At 44.0% G+C, this 21,280-nt stretch overlaps 1 non-coding gene across 1 annotated transcript; it reads right to left on the bottom strand.

The window, feature by feature from the left end:
* Positions 1-20,145: 20,145 nt before the first annotated feature.
* On the bottom strand, positions 20,146-20,218 carry Trnak-uuu. The gene has a single exon. It is a non-coding gene; the product is annotated as a tRNA-Lys (tRNA).
* Positions 20,219-21,280: the final 1,062 nt, after the last annotated feature.

Genomic DNA, 21,280 nt, shown 5'->3' with positions numbered 1-21,280 from the left:
GCATATGTATATAAGTGTGTATTGAAATGTGCATATATACACACATATATAATACATATTATATATAGCATATATAACGTGTGTGTGTGTGTGTGTGTGTGTGTAGTCTATAAGTAAGGTTAAGCCACTTGGGCTGATAATGCTCCTGCCAAGAGCAATAGATTATCTAACAAAAACAACAGTGCCAAGCATGATATCTTAGTGTTTTACTGCTGTGAACAGACACCATGACCAAGGCAAGTCTTATAAAGGACAACAGCTTCAGAGGTTCAGTCCATTATCATCAAGGTAGGAGTATGGTGGCATCCTGGCAGGCACGGTGCAGGCAGAGCTGAGAGTTCTACATCTTCATTCGAAGGCTCCTACTTCCAGGCATGTAGGGTGAGGGTCTTATACCTGACAGCTACAATGACACATCTACTCCAACAGGGCCACACCTTCTAATTGTGCCTCCCTGGGCCAAGCATATTCAAACCATCATACACACGATAATCCCACGTTTGAGTTATTGGTCAGGGGAATCAAGGAGACACTTCAAACAATATAGACTATTGTTGTTGCCCTTGGCTGCCTCCCAGAGGATGAAGGTAAGTCCCTATTGCTGAAGACTCTAAGTACTTGGGACACACAACGGGGGGACCTGAGCTGGATCTGCCCTGAAAGCTTGAAGAATACTGGAGATAATCGTACAAGCTACTGAGAGAGGGAATTAACCTATAGTCCTACCTGGCTGTGATGCCTATGAATCACAACAACGGCGGGCATGACAAGATAGCTCTAAGGGTGCAGTAGGGGATTCACATCTTAGCAGTAACCAACAACTACTTAATTGGACTCAAGACCAACTCAACCAGGAGAGAAATCATGCCTGGTATTGGAAATCTAACCAACTACCCATGGCCAGTGAGGTCATGGATCTTAGAACAGCACCTACTACTTCTACTTTACTAAGCCAATAAAAACCCTAACTATATTCTAAATGCTTGTCCTTATACCCACAGAGAAGTAAAATTTTTATCCTCATCAAAGAACCTTCCTTCTGCAACATTTGTCCAAGTCAAATGATCAAAATGCATAGGCCAACTGATCGCAAGGTGCACAATCCTACTGGAAACATCTAGAACATGACTCCTGTCTCTAAAAAAAAAAAAAAAAATCAAGAAAGAGGTGGTACAAAGATTTTGAAAGCTGGAGAATCTGCTGCACAGTTCTGTGTCCTAGAAGTCATAAGGAAGCTTCACCTAGCATACTAAACAAGACTTCCTAAACAAGACCTGAACAAGAACACCAATATACATGCTAATGTAGGAAGAAATCCCACAAATTTCCACTCCTAGAGCACCTAAACAATGTAGAGAGGGGGAGAATTGTCTTCCCAAGGGTGAACCCCCTAAATGGTCACACAGTACCAAGTGGTCAGCCCTAAAATCCTATACACACAGCATCACTAAATGGACTCAGGGGGTTATTTACACGTGTATGTATTTATATAAACACACATGACAACAGCAAGTAAAGATAAAGAAGCCATGAATTTGAGATGAAGTGAGGAGGCATGGGACGCGGGAGCAGTGAGAAGGAAGAAAGGGAAAGGGGGAAATGATTTAATGATATTTTGTTTAAAAGGTAAGTAAGGAAGGAAGTTACAGAGTTTCAGACTATCCAACAGACCTCTGAGCCTGCCATCCCTTCATGCATCAGATGGGCAAGAGGATGGATCTGAGAAGGGGCCTGGGAAAAAGTCCTGAGCATTCTCTCTGCACCAGGCTTCCATCCTTTGCCAACTCTCTGCAGAACTGCCTGAACTGTCAGTCAGTCACCCCTTTCTGTGAGAAGAAAGTGCAAACCTGCCCAACAAGAAACAAGGAAGGGGGATAATATTTGAAATGTAAATAAAGAAAATATCTAATAAAAGACAAAATATTAAAAAATATCATTGAAATGAAAACAAAACAAGCAAACAAACAAACAACGAAAGACTAAAGTTCTTGTCCGGACTTTGCCACTTCTTTGCTGGGTGCTTTTCACTAAGTTCCTTGACTTCTCTGGTTCCTGTTCCTCCCTCACTGGTAAATGGAAAGTGAGAGTCCAGGACACCCATCTGGTCCCAGCATCCCCAGTGAATGGTGCCTCAGCCAGCCTCAGCCACAGTGTCAGGCCTGGGCTGCTCCTGCCTCCCACTAGTGTTGGAGGCCTCCACACTAGGATGCCCTGCCAGAGGCTTTGCCCAGCTCCTCACACCACACCAGTCAATCCCCTCTGACACACACACAGACCCTAAATGGTCGGCTGGTCATGCCGTCCTGCCCTAAGCATGCATCTGCCCAGGATCACAGAGATGTCAGGGGAAGCTGTTCTGACTTGGTCTCCAGCACAACCTGACACTGAAATCTGTCTCATCAGGCAGCGGACGAAACATGTGGGATCAATTAACAGGACCAACCAGGGAAGCAGGCGGCAACTTCATCTGACTTCCCTGGGTTTATAGAAAGTGGAATGGGGCCAGCTAGCTTCAGCCCAGCACTGCAGGGGGCTTCTTGCTATCCCCCCCAGCACTTCAGCACCTAGCAACCCTCAAGCCTGAGCAGTCTGCTTCACCACCAGGGGAGGGATTGATCTCTCAGTGCTTAAAGAGAATGGTAAATAAGAAAGAGACAGCAGGGACCTCCGGGGAGGGACAGACTCAGATGCAGATTTGCAAGTAAGGAAATGGGAAGCAAGTCAAATATGCTAGTCTGTACTCACAGCCTAGCAAAGACAGGAAGAAAGAGGTTAACTTCACTATCCAGGATACCCGCAGCCATGGGCTGTGTACAAGCAGGAGCATGCCTTTCCCCACCTATCCTCACCAACAATTAAGTCTTTGTCCTCTCTGGCTAAGAAGCTTTTGCAGTCACAAATTTCCCAGGGTAATTCAGTGTGTGGGGGGGAACAAGATGAGATATGGGGGATCCTGAATTACTTTCCTCTCCTTCTATCAACCTTCCTGACCCAGACCTGCAGCATGGAGTTAGCTTTTCCTCTGCCGTCTCAGCTGACTGTAGGTTTTTTTCCCTGAAGGCTCTGTTCGCCTTGCTGGGTATTACACAGGTTGAAAACTACACAGACTGTGTCATGTCGTATTGGCAGGTGTCTGCCAAGCACTTATCCACACCCACCACCCCGATATGGAACATCCTCTGCTTCCTGGGTACATGGTGCTTACGGAGCAAGGAGGATGGGAAGCAGGGTGTCCTCGTTTCTAAAAGGCACTTGAAATGTGCATCAATGGCAGGCAGTCTCCCATTTGGCTGGCTGCCAGGCACAGAGAAGGCACTTTTGTGGCACCTGGATGCTTTTGACCAAGTGGAATGAATCTCTCCCTTCCCTGAGGAGAAATGCTTATATGCAGTAGTCTTTAGGAATAGTCATGGTGATAGCCTGGTGTGTGTGTGTGTGTGTGTGCATATGTGTGTGTGTGTGTGTGTGTGTGTGTGTTAATGCCACAATGGACCCATTTAATTTATGTACTTAATGTGTACTAATAATTTTAAAAACATATATGAAATGCAGAAGCTTAAGACAAGGTTAAATACAACCAGCCCTGAACCCTTGGGGGGAAAAACATCTTTGGAAATTCTAATGTGATTCATACCTCTCTTCTCAGTGCACCATAGCTCTCTTCCCTGCCAATGTGTGCTTCTGTCATTTTCTATAGCAACTCCTGTTCCTTTCCAAGGGTGATGCTCCAGCTGAGGCTGTCTTGCAGGCTGTCTCTGCGACCCATGCTCACCAGCATCTAGCCTCTCCTAGGAGCTCCCAATCCAAACACACTTAATTTGTTACAAACTCTTAGGCAAGAGAAAGGATGTGTTCAGGAGAATTTTCCTTGTCCCTCCAGTGTCGAAGAGAGCAAGCCAATGCTATGAAATGTGTCCCACAGAAAGCATCGATTCTCATTTCACATGGGCTACCAAGAAGAGAAAGCCAAAGGGTCCTTGGAGCTCTCCCTGGCCTTGCCTTTATGGGAAAGGGACACTGCCACATGGCTCTTCCTTTCCTTCTTTTATTTGAAAGGTGGTACAATATACAGAGCATAACACTTAACCCTTCTGCCCCCCTTAAGTATACAATTTGACAACTTTATTATTCTCACTGTTGGACAACCATCATCACGGCCCCTCCCCTGTTTTTTCTCATCTTCCCTAAATGAAATCCTACCTATCAAACACTAGTTCTCCATAACTCAACATCTCAACCCTTGAAACCCCTTCTTATAACATCTTTATTTATAGATTTGACTAATTCTATGTTCCACTGAGTGGAAATGATATGATATTTGACCTTTTGTATGTCTGGCTTATTCCTTTGAGTATAATGTCTTCAATGACATATCATGATTCAGAACTGACTTCCCCTATAAGGCTTTATGATATTCAATCATACATATGTGCAACAGCACTTGGGTTATTTTTATTTTTGACAATTGTGAGCAAAGCTTCCATAAATATGGGTGTCCAGTAGCTCAAGACTGCTGTCAATGCATTTGGAGTCTCTACCCCACAATGAAATTAATTGACCTTGTGGTAACCCAGTGTTGATGTTCTTGAAAAACAACCACAGTGTTCGCTCTTAGCTATACTAGTTTAAATCCCACCAGTAGTGGGCCAGATCTCCAGTTTCTGTGCATCCTTGCCAATACATGTTTGTGTCTATTGTTTCTCTGTTTGTTTCAAAAAAAGGGGGGGGATTCTCTTTTCTTGGTTTCTTATTTCAGTAGGAAGGACTGTTGGATTACCCTACTTTCGTTTGCATGGGAGGAACACCTGTCTTAACAATGACAGTTAGCTTGAACAATGACAGTCTATACTCAGTATATACTGTATCTAAATATGTTATGTGTATATATACACATGAAATAGATACAGTAACTATAGTACTATATATGCAAATCCAGATGCTTGGAGACATTGCATACACACTGTTTTTGGGGCCATCAATTCTTAACAGTGACCAATAAAAATGTACTGAAAATTTTAAAATTTTACCATTTTATTTTATCCATACTGTTATTTTGTCTCCATGTATACCTGTGCACCACACACATGTTCCCCTGGAGGCCAGAAGAGGGCACTAGATCTCCTGGAACTGGAGTTACAGACAATTGTGAGCTCTCACATGGGTGCTGAGAATTGGATTTGGTTTTTTTGAAAGAACAGCAGTGCTCTTAAACACTGAGACATCTCTCTAGCCCCATAGTGAAATGCCAAAGAGCAATCTCCACTCATTTTTTAAAAAGAAAAATTTATTGGTTATTTGATTTATTTACATTTCAAATGTTATTCCCCTTCTCAGTTAAACCTCTTGTCCCCTCCCCCATTCTTCCTGCCTCTATGAGGGTACTTCCCTCCCACCCTCCTTTCTCATCGCCCTGGCATTCCTCTACGCTGGGTCATGAAGCCTCCACAGGACCAAGGGTCTCCCCTCCCATTGATGCCAGACAAGACCATCCTCTGCTACATATGCGGCTGGAGCCATGGGTTTCCCCCATGTGTATTCTTTGGTTGGTAGTTTAGTCCTTGAGAACTATGGGAGATCTGATTGGTTGATATTGCTGTTCTTCCTGTGGGGTTGCTAACCCTATCAGCTCCCACAGTCCTTCCCCTAACTCCTCCATTGGGGTGGGTCCCTGTGCTTAGTCCGATGGTTGGCTGCATGCATCCGCGTCTGTATTGGTCAGGCTCTGGCACAGCCTCTCAGGGGACAGTGATATCAGGCTCCTGTCAGCAAGCGCTTCTTGGCATCAGCAATAGTTTAGTGTCTGTATATGTGATGGATCCTACCATCTCTCTATCCCATTTACCAAAGTCCCAGTGGAAACTAGACTTTCAACAAATTGGAACTCGGTAGAATTAGTTAATGAAATCAATGGAAACCTGTAGCCAAGTTTCAAAAGTATTAATACACTGACCCCCACCACTAGGAAGAAGATGACTGAAATGTATTGTGGTTTTAATATTTGTGAAGCCCCCAAAATGTATATGTTGAAACCTAGCCTTGAGGCACTGGGGTTATAGGAAGATCTGGGGCCTTTGGGAAGGAATTAGATCCATGAAGGCAGAACCCACACGAACAGGATATGAACTCTTTTACAACTGAGAAGCCTAAAGGCCGCCATACTTTTTCTATTGTGTTAGGCCACAGTGAGAAGGCAGCACCCAGGGGTTAGGAAGCAGACCCTGCAGACTTTCCCAGGACTAGTCGGCCTGGGAGACATAAAAGTCCATCCTGCAGATCCAGAGGATGCTCTACCAGAGCATCCCAGAGCGAGAGGACGGATGCTCCCATGCTTACAGCAAGTCTCAGGCCAACCACAGCACCCGCCCTGCTTCCTAACTCCAGTCTGCAAACACAAGGGACTGCTCCGCTCACCTGGTGTAGATGCTTTTCTCTCTGTTCTTCCTCCTGCCTCTCTCACCGAACGGCATAGCTTGCCAGGATCATCGATGCGTTCATATTTGCAATTCCCAAGCCCAAAACTGCTATCGTGTGTTTTCAATGAGGCAGAGACTGGTTAACACATTAAAACTTGCTTAAGTATGTTATAATTTTCCCACTAAGGTGAGTCCAGAGCTGAGCTCAGACTGAATTGTCATGAGAATTTTGGTTTCATTTTTGTTTTGTTAAGAATAAATTTATTATTATTATTATTATTATTATTATTATTATTATTATTATTTACTTACTCACTCTACATCCCACTCACTGTTCCTCTCTTATTCACCCTGTTCCACAATCCTCCCCCCATCTCCCTATCCCCAGCAGAGGTATCCATCATTGACTAAGGAGTACACATTTTTCAGCATGGAGCATTACTGCTGACAAAAACCCACTTTAGGAAGTAAGATTTCTTCTCTTATTCACAGAATGATTCATGTCACACACACTTCGTTTTTGACTCACACGGTACGTCACAACAGGCTTTGTAAGGCTTATAATTACTGAGGCTATTTTTGGGTCTCTATTCATTGCTTTCACACACACACCCCCGCCTTCTCTGCATTAATAACCAGCCCTCCCCTTCATTATTCAGGACGCAGCAAAATAGAACTGGTGTCAGCCAATCAGCCTCTTGTATGATGACTCATTTTTAGGCAAAAGCTTAAAAACATTGGTCCTTGTCAACAGAAATTAAGCCTGCTGCTACCCTTATTGCTGAGGTAGATCCAGGAAAAACTCTGAAATAAAATGGGAACAGATCACATATCTAATTAGATCCTTTCTATCTCTGAGAATTGTATTCGATACAATCATTACTGCCACCTGCTTGACAGTGTGTACAATACTTTGTTTAAGCTTCCCTGCTACTGGATCCATTTAACAGACCAAACCACTGAGGCTCGAATTAAAAACCAGGCTCCATGTGATTTGGACTTTGCACAACCATACTTAAAAAAAAAAATCTCACTGCACACATCCTCTCAGTCTATAGTTCTTCCCAGCAGATATGGATAAAAATATTGTGGAGTGCTTTCAAAGAATAATCCTGGGTTTCTTACATCAGGGTCATGCAGAGAGAGGGAGCTGGATGGATGGCTTGTGAGATACACAGTGTCAGCGTCTTGTGCGGGCCCAGTCAGGTGGTCGTTCCCCCAGCATCAGAAGATGACTCTGCAGCCCACTGAGCACTGACAGAAAAGACCATGGCAAGCAGCCTCAAGTAAAAGCTTAGCCGTCCTAGATGAGCAGAAGTGAGCAAGCTAGATATTGGAGGATCGAGTGGGGTATGTCATCTGTTTCCCAAATCCATGGCAATCCCACATTTAGCCTCACAGCCCATAACTGCCCCTTGAATCGACATCTAGATGATGCCATAAGATAGTTACTGAGCCAAACATCTTACAGGCATGTCTCTGGGGCCTTGAACCTCTCCAGCACCATCAGCAGCTTCAGTCTGGCGCCGGCTGCCGCAGCTGGAAGTTCAGAAGTCAGAGTCTTGTGAAGCCAGGCACTCTAAATCCAATTCCAGACACAATCTGCTGCCAGCTGCAACGAGCTGCTTCTTCCACCGGGACCTGTTTCTCCATGAGTTACATCAAGGTCCTCAATAAATGGGCATACGGCAATAATCAACAGCTGGACAAGAAGTCAGGGGACGTAGGTTCAAATCCTGTCTCAGCCACTGTAGTTGTGCCTAGGTGAGTGTGAGTCCCCTAGGCTGCTTTAGCTAACTGGGAAGTAGGGGTGGAGGCATTCACTGTAAAATCATGAGAGAGTCTCATATCTTGTAGGCAGGACACATTGTAGGTGGAAGGATGTGTGGTTGGGTTGGTGTCCCAGTTCCTCCCCGGGAACAGGAGATGGCTGGTTCAGGCTCCGTATTCCCCATTACTAGGAGTCTTAGCGAGGGTCACATTTGTAGAGTCCTGGGAATTTCCACTCAACTAAGTTTCTAGCTCATCCCAACTTGTCCCCCCACCAGTTCCAGTTGTCTCTTCCAGTATTCTCTCCTTCCATCTTTCCCCCATATGAATGTTCCTGTTCCCATCCCCACACATACCCAGTTTATCCATTATGTCTGTTCTTCTCCTTACCAGGGAGATTCATTTATCTCCACCTTGAGCCCTCCTTGTTGCTTCTCTTGCTCTGTGGGTTGTAGCACGGTAATTCTTTACAGCTAATATCTGCTTATATGTGAGTACATCCCATTTTTGTTTCTCTGGGTCTGGGTTACCTCACTCAGAATGATTTTTCCTAGTTTCATCCATTTATCTGCAAATGTTATGATATTGTTTAACAGCCAAATAATACCCCATGGTAGAAATGCTTCACATTTTTAAAAAATAATTTATTTCTTATTCACATTACACCCTAATCACAGATCCCTCCTCCCTCCTCTCCCCCTAGTCTTGCCCTTACAAGTCCCTCCCCCCCACCATGACCCTCTTCCTTTTTCTAAGGAGAAGGGGAAGCCCACCTTGGATATCACTCCACCCTGGGACATCTAGTCCCAGCAGGACTGAGCACATTCTCTCCCTACTGAGACCCAAGCAGGCAGTACAGGTAGGGAAGAGGATCCAATGGCAGGGAACAGAGTCGGAGACATCCCTCTCTGCAATTGTTAGCAGAACACATGAAGGCCAAGTTGCATATCTACTATAAATGGGGGGGGGGGCAGGTCCAGTATTCATTATTTCCAAAGCAGCTCCTGCTGGGTCAACCTATAGCCTCTATGTCACCTTGTCACTATGTTTAAAGAACAATCTAGTAGTAACCTTCCTCTTAGTCTGAAACAGCAAGAATCAAGTCCTTCTTTTAAAGCTCTTCCTAGAGAGCTTAAAAGAGGATCATTCCTCTTTCCCAACATGTACCACCCTGAGAAGTAACCCCTAAGATTTGTGGCTTTATATCTCACTGAAGTGTCAGAATCTCTCACAGTTGATTCTTACTGTACCCAAAGCTTCAGGTCTAGTACCGTCCCCACAATCAGTATCAGCTTTGCCTCATCCACTCTTCATCTCTACTGTACACTCATTGCCTACTGGCTTCATCCAGCTTCAATTATGCTCCATTCTTAATGGGTAGGTTGCTTCCTAATGTTTTAGAATGAAATGGAAACCTTCCTTCATGTGACCTCCCAGATATTGAGTCATAATTGCGTACTGGATACAAGTCAACTTATTCCCCAGCGGCATATGTATTTGAACCTCTCATCCACAGGGTACCAGTGTGAGAGGTGGTAAGATCTTAGGAGGTGGGGCATATTGGGAGGGTCTTAGGCAAATCTGAAGCATACCTTTAAAATAGATGGTGAGACTCCAAGACCTCATTGCTTTCTCTCTGGTGATCAGATATTTTCCTCACACACATACGCCTGCCAAGATGTGATATGCCTTGCTGCAGCATAGGCAGGAGGGCACTCACAAGATGTAAGCTAGTGTCCAACAATAAAATTCCAGGCTTAAGCCAATAAATATTGCCTATCGTATTCATTACCTTTATCATCATTTCCACAGACTATCTGACAAAAGCAAATTAAGGGATTAAGAGTTTATGTTGTCTGCTCCTTGGTGCATTTGGTTCATCATGGGGAAGTCACACAGGGCAGGGAGGACCTGAGGCCGCTGCTCACACCGCATCCACAGCCAGGAAGACCTAAGATGAAACTGATCTGTCTTCTCCATCTTCGGCAGCCCATTGGATAGTGGCTTCCTACATCCTGGGTCCCACCCAGCTACCGCAACTTGGAAGCTCCTTCACCAATGATTTTTTGATGGTGTCTTCTAGGTGATCCTGGATCCTTTATTCAGCTAACAACCAGGATTCACAGTCACAGGCTCCTACCTAGCCACTGTGATTGGTCCAGACATGAGAGCCCTGAATTATCTCAAGAGCACTACAGAACTGCACTTCTCACTCTGTAGTGGAGGCATCTCTTTCTCCTCTCTTCCTCCATCCCTTCCCAGTCACTGGCTGGAAATGAGGAAGAAGAGTACCCTAACTGCTAACACTTCCTAAAAATTCGAGCATGCAACCCATAAACTAAAGATGATAATACAGACAGGAGAAACGCGAGTTTGATAACACGGTCGAACTTCTGGACCAACTAAACCTAAAAGCCTTCACGCTACTGAACTTACTATAATAAACAAACAAACAATGTCAGTGTATTAGTTACTTCATGTTTATGTCACCTGAAATACAGCAAATTGATCCATACAGTTTTTCTCAGTCCTTAGTTCAATGAGCCAATGATTCTAGGCATGGCTCAGACTAGCTCCAGGGTGTCTTCCACAGGTACATAATCTAGGAGTTAGTGGACAAGGACAGTGTAGACTACATTTTTAACACACTAAAGAATACTTCTTTTCTGGCTTCCACTTGTGCTGGCTCACATTTTTCTCTTCTTTCCAGACCGATCCCTGATGCATTCAGGGCAGGACAGAGGGCAGATCATTTATTACATGGAGTTGATGACAGGTGTGCTTGTGACCCATTGCCCCTGCCTCCTGCCTCTCCTTCTGGGTCCATCCCCCCACAGCTGCTTCTGCCCACTTCTGATGCACTGGACATTAGGAAGCATCTATCCCCATGGAATCAGTGTCCATCAAACCTCCTCTACAGGACCAGAGATGAGAGCCAAGAGACAGCTGTGGTCTCCACCTGCTTGGACTGTTTGGGGTTGCTTTGCTAGACTCCCATGATGCATTTCTCCGTGGAGTGGCATTCGAATGATATTAGTGATGCCCAGAGTTGTTGCTTATGGAGCCCTGCAGTGCCCTCGCATCACAGAAGCTCAGCACTGATGCAGACACTCATGGAAGCCCTGTTTTCCCCATGAGGTAATGGGCCAAGGGAGGGGAAATAATTTGCCAAAATCCACACAGCTGGTGAACGAAGCCCCTATTTCCTGGATCATAGAAAATAAGGGTAGAAAAAAATCGAGTCCTGTGATTTATTTTGGTTTAATTAAACCAGTCTTTTCTAAAAGTTTCAATGAAAAACAATAGATATGAAAATGAACCTGACCCAACAGTATGAGAAACAAAAGCTACTTGGGCTGGTCGACCCTCTTGCTTATTGCATTTAGCCTTGCATGGATTACCAGTTCTGGAACATTTGTGAAAAAAAAAAAATCCTCTTCAAGTGTGCCAAAAGAAATAAATTAATTAATTTTTAAAAAGAGCTTTTTCCTTTCAAGCTATCTCTTCCTCCTTCCTTTTTTTCTGCAAGGCAACATCTCTTGTCCTCTGCGTGGCTCCAGAGTGTGGCTCCCTTCCTTCACCCCAGGGCCTCTTCACCCCGGGGCCTCTTCACCCCTTCTCAGAGAATGGCAGTTGCCCGGTTGCCAACTTCCACATAGCCCTGGCCACACAATCACCGAGGACAGTGCAGCTGCCTGCGCCTTATAAAGAGAAAAGAGTGGGAGAGAAAACCTGAAGAGCAGAAGTTTCTCGAACAATCGTTCCGGTCAGTCTTCCAGCCCTGTTGGGCAACTGTCCGGTCCCCTGCCTGAGGTTTCACTATAAATCTGAGTTCTGTCTCGGTCTGACATGTCAGGGCGAACTTTTCAGCTGGACAGTTAAATAAACGTCCAAGGTCACTGGCAAGGACAGATGCTCACAAGGCTCTGCTCTGGAACTTTCCAAGTGAAGACAGTCCCACCACCACATGTTAATTTGGAGTTCCACCCTTTTTTTCTGCTTAACTTCGGTGGTTTGAATCTCAGTGCAGTTCTCTCAAAGAAACCCTAAGAAATAACCTCTCAAACAGAGCCTTTCCAATGCATCAATGGGTCCCCCAAGCATGGCTCTGTCTGTCAGCACTGCCAGGTCCTGCCTGCTACAAATCCAAGCCCATCTTACATCTCTTCATCAAATACCTCAACAGCATCGCTCTGGTACAGTGAGGATGACATACTCTTCCTAAAGATGGACTGATCTCAGCCAGGGGATTAGAGAATCACCGTCAGGCCAAACCCAATGGTTTTCATGACAGACAAGGAAGCAAGGCTGGAGGTCAGGGGGAGCTAAGAATGTAACCAGGAGGCTCTTTGAAGCAGCCCTCGGTCCAGTATGATTTTGAACTTGATAACTATGTTCTCTCCTTTTCAGATAAGGCATAAACACAAATTCTAACATTGTTTTAGAGCGTTTGCCCTTCCCTTCCTCCACCCTCCGCCCTGATGCTCTCTTCCATGCATTTTGAACATGCACTTTTGTCCCAGGTGGGACTCTATAGTCACACCATGTGTGGCCTAATATTGTTTGAGCATGAGCGGGACTATAGCATATCTCTGAAATCTCAAGGAACCCATGCTTGGTCCATTCGTGGGACTACCTGGTAGGCATCAACCAGTTCAAGAGAGAAAAGCCATGATTTGGACATGGGTCCATCGGTAGAACACTGAAGAATAGGATTGTTGGAATGTTTTCTTCGCTCTTCTTCTCTACTGATCTTTATCATTTCACAAGGTTTGAGGCATTAATTACTCTACATTATTTCTTGGCCCTATGCTGTGTCCTGGCAATGTTGTTGGCATTTCGTATTTATTAGCGAAGACCCTTCTGCCTGGGATATTTGTTGGAGCAATAAATACAAACTGTAATGAGAAGGGAGACAGAGTAGAGAATAAGCATAGCAGCTGCATGAATTATATATGAAAACGTAGGGGCCATTACATCAGGATCAAAGGAGAACGGAACTAATGTGGCATGGGACTGATGTTTCAAATTAAATATTTAGCTAGGGCTCAGTGAGAAAATGGTCACACTGAAGCACAAAGCCTTCATCCATGTCTGCTTGTGTGAGAGCAAGGTATTCAGAGCGGTGAGGTAAGGCATAGTGAAAGAGAACAACACTGTCGCTACTAGCCAGCTGTTGGTCAGGGGCATCTGTTTTTGTTCTTTTTCTTTTTTGTCTTTTTCCATAGCCTATGTCTTTTGTGTTCCCCTGTTTTTGCATCCGTCTTCTCTACTCAGCCTATATGTTTCAGGTGAGCCCTGGGAAACATCACCATGGGAGTCTAGAATAGGCAGATCTGGGGAAGTAGCCCCCGGGTCTTTGTGACTCGTCTCAAAGTAGATATCGGATGATTTAATTTTAAAATTCAGTCCTAAGGCTTTCGCTGAACCTGGTCTGGGTTGTCATGTTGATGGATCATCGGCATGAGGCTTCCAGCAACTCTTGTGGCAGTGTGAAGCAGAAAGTGGCTTAGGAATGAGGACATCATAGAGAGACCCAGAGCCTAGGAAGGAGAGAGACAAGGATCCCTGGTGACATTATTTGCCTACCTGGATCCATCTCTACCTGAAGCTACAATGCCTGGTCTTTTAGATGATGTACTGGTAGCTTTCCTTTTGAACTCGAATGACTCTGAGGTTCTCTTTCTGAGTGGTCCCCGATCACAGCACTCATGAATGTACATTGAGTTCTCAGTGGTCCTTCCTAGTCAATCAAAAGAGCAACAGTCTAAGGAGTCCGTGTGAGTTACAGGGTAAGATTTAAAAGAAATTTGGACCATAATCCTGTTGTTGGGTTTTCACAACCATGACCATCCGATCCCAGCTCATCTGTTCCATCTCATTTCAGTTCAGAGTCTAGATTTTTTTTTTTTTTTTGCCTAGAAAATTTTTCCTGGCAAACACATCAATATTAAGATTAAAGGCTAAAATTTGGGACTGTAATAACTCTTGGATGGAAGCCCTTCTTGCTCCTAGTAGCCTAGGTTGCCAGTTTCTAGCCCTTCTCCCCTAACATTCTGAAATGCCAGGACTTGCTTTCCCTTTCCTGTACCTTGATTTCCCTGTGCAAATGCAATGTTGATTCCTTCTCCCCAGTACTCCCCAGGCCCTCTTCGTGAATGGAACATATTTTATTTCCCTTGACTTTGGGTTCAGCTATGCACTTTACCCTGAACAATGGATGTATGTAGAAATGTCGGTGTGCTGCTCCCAATCTTTGGCTTCAAGTGGCCTTGTGCTCTTATGCTTAGTCAACCCCATCAGATGACTCTGCCCCACTTGCCCTATGGCTTTCAGGAGAAGGACCCTATGCCCTATAACAAGCTACTCCAACTGAATCACAGCTCTCCACCTGGAGATGGAGCTATTCAGGCTAGTCATCTGTCCTAGCTGAACAGACTGCACTGAATCTAGCGACAGTAAACGCAGTCTACCTCAAGATTCAGGAATGTGGGGTCATTTGTTACACAGCAGTTGCTAACTTATATACTGACCTTATAGTATCTGCTACCCATAGCAATCTTTCAGGGCCACTGTCCTTGGATATGCACCCACCATCTCCCTTTCCCAGGCATTCTGGTCACCTTGGAGTATGATAATTTGACTCTGTATATATGATAGGAAAAGACTTCTGTTTTCTTGATTGTAGAATTTCCAGACAAAACAAAGGGTGCCTAGTTTAACTAGAATTTCAAGTAAAAACTGAATATTTTGGTATAAACATGCCACCGGGCATTAGGTCCAAACATTTGTCCCCAAATAAAGTATGGGGACAATAAAATATGCAATTGCTAGATATGGTCATTCTATTCCTTTGGAACTTACTCTGATTTAGAGAAAGCAATACACACCTACCACCATTCACTTAAAGCTTTGGATCATCTATTTTATCACTGCGTGGAAGGATGACTTTCAGTAAGTGCTGAGACAACATTTTGGTCACAGAGACAGCCCTTTGTATATTCTTTCTAAATTCCGAGGCACAGAGGTGAAGAATGGAAGCAATGTGGAGTTGTTTCACTCTATATTCGATTGGCTGAACCCATTCACTCCATTTTGTAGTTGATTAGGAAAATATTTCTCTTCTCAACACACTGGCAGTGAACCAGAATTGAATACCAACAGCCATGGCTTCAGATTGCAAATGGCTGCTTATCACGACTCAGCTCAGAGAAGGACCGTATCTCACTGTCAAGTTGATTAAAGTCTTCAACTACAGAACCAAATGCCTGTCCAAGAAGCTTTCAGTTTCCTTTTTGATAAATGAGTATAAATCATTTTTCTCTAATGTTATTCCAAGTTGCATTGTGTTACAATGGTGTTTCTGTGAAGCCTCAAGACCTTTTGAAGCTTTTCTTATCTTTTCCATGTGTTTGCTAACAGCCATAACAATGCTCTCCCGGGTCTTGGGTATACAAAATCCTGCTCTAGCAAAGACATGAGAAACTCTCTGGTCAGTAGAAGCCTTGGGTAGGAGAGATACAAGGTTACATGTAGATTCTTTGTCATAGAGCTGATGATCTGGTTCAGTCATGAGGAAGCTTGCTGTCAAGTCTCATGACTTATGTCTGAGCCCTGTAACTCACAGGTTAGGAGAGAACTAACTCTCACAAGTTGTCTTCTGACTTCTACATATTAACTATGGCACATGAGTAACCACCCTCACCCACTCACACACACACACACACACACACACACACACACACACACACACACANTTTCCATGATTTGAAAATGAACAAGCCTCAGCTGTGAGCTTACACATACACACACACATACACACACACCAACACACACACACACACACACACACACAAAGACAGACAGATAGATAGATAGATAGATAGATAGATAGATAGATAGATAGATAGATAGATAGATAGATAGACAGAAAGACAGACAGACAGTGGCTGAAATATAACATACCAAGCAAACTGCTCCAGACTCACTTTTTCAGTCAACATCTTATGAACAGCATTACACACCAACTAATCCATGTGTAATACAGTATGAATCTGAAATGTCCCTAGAGCTCATCTGGTGACTGTTTGGTCAGAGGTTGGGGCTGTAAAAAATCATTTGATAATGAAATGTTGCCCCAGTCCATAACTGATCTGTAGATGTGTTCATATCTTTATGAGATATTGGAAATGATACACACCTCAGGAGGTGAAGAAAGTTTCTCACTGGGGTCATTGAGGGTTATATTTTGGCCCTGGTCCCTTCTTTACCACCTCCTTCCCACCAGCATGAGATGATCAGCTATCCTTAGCTGTGCCCTTCTGCCATGATTTCTGCTCCATTACAAGTCCAGGAGCAATGGGATCAAGTAAGTATGGGCTTCAACCTCTGAAAACTTAAGACAGAATAAGCATTTTCTCTTTTTATAAAGTAATCATTTTATTTATTTACATCCCAAATGTTGCCCTTCCCACTCATTCTGCTTTCACTTCCTCCTTCTCTGGGGCATCGAGTCTCTTCAGGATTAGGCACATTTTTCAATCACTGAGTCCAGATAAGGCATATGCGCCCTTGCTACGTATATGCCAGAGACCTCCAGCCAGCCCCTGTATGCTCTTTGGTTGGTGGCTTAGTCTCTGGTTATTTCCAGGGGTCCAGGTTAGTTGACCCTGTTCTTCCTATGGGGTTTCCATCCCCTTCAGTTCCTTTAGTGCTTCCCATAACTCTTCCATAGGGTTCCCTGACCTCCGTCCAGTGGTTGGATGTAAGTATCTGCATCTGTCTCAATCAGCTGCATGCTGGGCCTCTCAAAGGACAGCCATGCCAGGCTCCTGTCTGCAAGCACAATATAACATCAATAATAGTGTCAGGGTTTGGTGCCTGCCCATCTCTTTTAAAGCTGTTTAGCTCAGGCATTTTTTTCCACATGGAGGGGAAGCAGACTAATACAATATGCAAATAGCTCTTGACCTTGACTAATGTTAGCGTCACCTAGAAAACGTTTTAACGAATACGGTTCCCTGGGGTTTTCCTTCCTTATTCTGTCTCAATTGATGGAGCATTAGCATCCTTAGAGGAAGCAAGAAGGACTATCTACAACTGCAGCAGTCGGACAGGACAGACAAGGACTCTGATCGATCATGACATCTCCCATGACTTCCTCTCTCAGCTTCTGCCCACACCATTAACAAAGCATGGCGGCTTCTCGGCAAGGTGCTATAGAGCAGAGCTTTGCTTTGCTGCAGTTGTTCTTCATTGACTCCTCTAGAGACAGCATACATGCACAGCATAGCTCAGAAAATCAAATTCAGAACCCCAAAACCATCATAGAGCTTTTAAAAATGTGTATGTGTATAATGTTTAATACAGCGTAGAGTCCATGATGACCCGCCTTGCTGCCCAGCACCCTGCTTCAACAGTCACATTCTTTTCCTAGTCTTGTTTCCTAGTCAGATTGTTTTGTTTGGGATTTTATTAGATATTTTAGAAGCAACATCAGCTATTAGATCATGCACCTGTAATTACACCAGCATTTTTCTCTAATACTTTAAAAATGTTCAATTGATAAATATAACACAACTGACACAGCAGTCATTGTTAAGTGCACAGTTCGGTGCCATCAAGTCTGTTTGCACAGTGAGTATCACCACCATTAGTCCTTGTTTGTTTTCTATCGATGTGATAAACACCATCCTCAAAGTCAGCTTGTAGAGAAAAGGGTTTACTGAGGTTACCCATCGTGACCATAGTTCATCACTGAGGGAAGCCAAGGCAGAAACTCAAACAAAGCAGGCCCCAGCAGCAAGAACAAAAACAGAGGTCGTGGAGGAATACTACTCCTCTATGGCTTGCTCAGTTTGCCTTCTTATCCAACCCAGGACCACTTTCCCAGGGTAGCACGGCCTAGGATAGACTGCTCCTCCCGACATAAATCAGTAATGAAGAAAATGCCCCTACAGACATACCTGCAGGTTAGTCTGATAGATATGACTCATCCATTGATGTCTGATCGACAAATTCCAACCATCACTACTACTCCACTTGAAAGCCATAGCTGGCTTCCTAGACTAAAACTGTATTGGCTCAGCACTAATTCCCGATTAATCTCTCCTGGCCCCTGGGAATGGCTAGCCTTTTTCAGTTTCTAGGGATTTGACAATTCCAGGGACCTGATAAAAAGCCACACAGTACTTTTCCTTTGTGTGTGGCATCTTTTGTTTAGTGGCATGATGTCAGCAAGTTTCACCCATGTTATAGTATGAAAGGACCAAGGTTGTTTCACAGCTAAGCCTTACGCTTTTCCCTACCATTAGCAGAATATGATAATGCCATCTCCAATTGGGTTTCTTCCAACTTGGATGTCTCAAATATGCTGCTGTAGAACGCACAACAGCTTTGGTTTCTTGCATAAGGTCCACACAAGACTATACCAAATGCAGTGGATTATGGGAAGAGGAGGGGCTCATAGGGATCTGCCCCTCCCAGGGGAGCTGGTGGCTGTGTCAAGGGCTGCTGGAAGAGAAGCCTTGTTCTTTCCTGATGTGTTCACTGCTGAGTTCCTTGTGCTCCAAAGGACGGTGTTACACTCACTCCTTTATGAGTTGCCCTTGCTAAACTCCGGGTCTGAAAGCAAAAAAAAAAAAAAAAAAAAAAAGATCAAGCTAAAAAGATGTGAAAACAGGTGTGAGAAAGGTGTTCAGGGAGATGGGTGGGGTCAGAAGCAAATTAGTGAGAATAGAGGAATGAGTGTGAGCAGAATGCATTGTGTGCACGGGTAAAGTTATACCAAGGACTGAGGTAATTTAAAACAATATGTTCTTTACATTTAATCTATTGAAAGGATTATTCAAACAAAAACCTTATTGATTTTTCTAGAATGCCTCTTGTGTTGTCCTTATAAACATGGTGTGTGTGTGTGTGTGTGTGTGTGTGTGTGTGTGTGTGTGTGTGTGTGTGTGTGTGTGTGTGGTTTTTAAAGACCGGGTTAGCACTACTTCAGAAAGTCTCAAACTTGAGATCCTCCTGCTCCAACTCTTCCGGCGCCAGAATTACAGATATGTGCCAACATAGCTGGGCAGCCCCAGCATTTTTGTTGTGGTGTGTTTTGTGTGGAAATCAAACCCAGTTCCTGGTATCTGAAGGAAAAAGACTTGTCCCAGGGGCTACCTCTTCAACCCCAGTGTGGCTGTTTAAAGAAGAGGATTCTAGTGGAAGTGTTGAAGATTTAGACTGAAATGAACAGAGATTATGCAAGATAATGTAGGCCTAGCATAAAGAATGTAGCTGAGAAAATGGCTCTGCTTCAAATAAAGAAGGTGAAGAATAATTCAGAATATGGAGCTAAGATGCAAAGACCAGCGAGAAGGCATAAGAAATCTTTTCCAAAGAGCAGGAGGAGCCATGACCACACTTACAACCAACCATCTGTAATTGTTGTATATTTCTTATTTCCCCTCCCTATTTGGATGAAAATGTGTATACGGGCGGGGGGTGTTCTATAGCTGCCATACCATATGCTGGATGTGAAAAGAGCAGATCTCTTGCTCCCTAGACACAGGTAAAAGTGACACTCAATTGACTACAATACCTGATGACATAATGGGACAAAACCTGGGTGTCTAGGAAAAAGTCTATTTTATTTCACATAAGGATGAGCAGTAGTTATCCGAAAGAAAGATTATGGAAGAATGTTTTCCATGGTTTTTGATTCTATGCTCATAAATTTGCAATGTGATCCAGACAACCATTTTATCCTGGTTTGTGCTGCTATGATGTAATAGCTGAGGCTGGATAATTAAATTGAATAGAAATGTATGGTAATGTCATTGAACCATGCATAGTGGCAAGTCTTTTATGATTTAAACATCTCTTAAAGATCTCACCTCTTGTTATTATAGTGCTCTTGGCAAACAAGACAGCCTAACAATAAATAGTGTTTGTAAATTCAGATTCAAAAACTGAGCACTCGAACAGGGACTTGAACCCTGGACCCTCAGATTAAAAGTCTGATGCTCTACCAACTGAGCTATCCAGACTTTTAAGATCTTACCTCTTAATACAGTTAAAGGATATCAACCTTTAGCTTGAGTCTGGAAGTAGACAAGCCTCAAACCACAACAACACTGTCCTGCCGAGCGCAATGCTGGGTGACTTCAGAGGCCAGGTCATTTCTATGTGACATGCTTCTGCCTTGCTATCTTGGGATATGTATTCTTGGGGTTGAGCCACCATCCTATGAGGAAACCCAAGGAAGTCCCTGTTGAAATCACCAACCATGTGAGTAAGCAGGAAGTGAATGTTCCAATCTTAGAAGACCCATCCTAGCTGACACCATATAGAGAAGAAATGAACTCTCCCCGTGGTACACCCTGGCAACCTTACAGGCCTGTGATCAAAACAATGCCTGCTATTTTTTAAGCTATTCTTTCAGAGGGACTACTCAGCACATAGCAATGGATAACCGAAACGCTTAGCAAAAATGGCTCTCCCAAAGGCATTCTGACTTCAGAATCCAAATCAACAGCTGGTAAAGAATGCTACGTTGCTCAGGTCCTTACATATATTCTCAATGTAACTGTTGCCTACAAATGACTCCCAGATTTGAGGCTGAAAAGAACCCTCAGACCCAAACCTGTGTCTATTGCCCAGTTGATTCATTGATATAAAAGCTGAAAAAGTCTTACCCCAACTGGAGCCAACTACAAATGACTTGCCAGATCTCAGAACCCTCCTCAGTAGGGTCAATCAAGGCCTGGTTGCACATGAGCCTAACTTCCTTCTTTCCCAGGTCTGCCTCTTTCACTTCCTCTGCAGATGCTGTTCCTGAGAAAACTAGCCCCAATCTCTTATATACAAATTTCCACTGCAGAGCCTTTGGTAGGAGGCCGCCCTGCAGAGCTGCTCTTGACCATGATGAGAAAAGGACTGGGCTGAGATGCTTACAAAGGTGTCCAATGGCAGGCCCTTCAGAGGGCCAGGGCAACTGACTGTGTGTAAGCAAGTTGGGTTGAATGCCTACTGCGTGCTGCGAATTCAAGGAATAAAAGGCTATGTTGGTCTAGAAAAGTTTACCATCTGAAAACAGATATAGGCAAAGA

The sequence above is a fragment of the Mus pahari genome, chromosome 9 (assembly GCF_900095145.1).
Source record: "Mus pahari chromosome 9, PAHARI_EIJ_v1.1, whole genome shotgun sequence".
Lineage (NCBI taxonomy): Eukaryota > Metazoa > Chordata > Mammalia > Rodentia > Muridae > Mus > Mus pahari.
The sequence above is the reverse complement of the archived record's forward strand: the minus strand, read 5'-3'. Positions and strand labels throughout refer to the sequence as shown.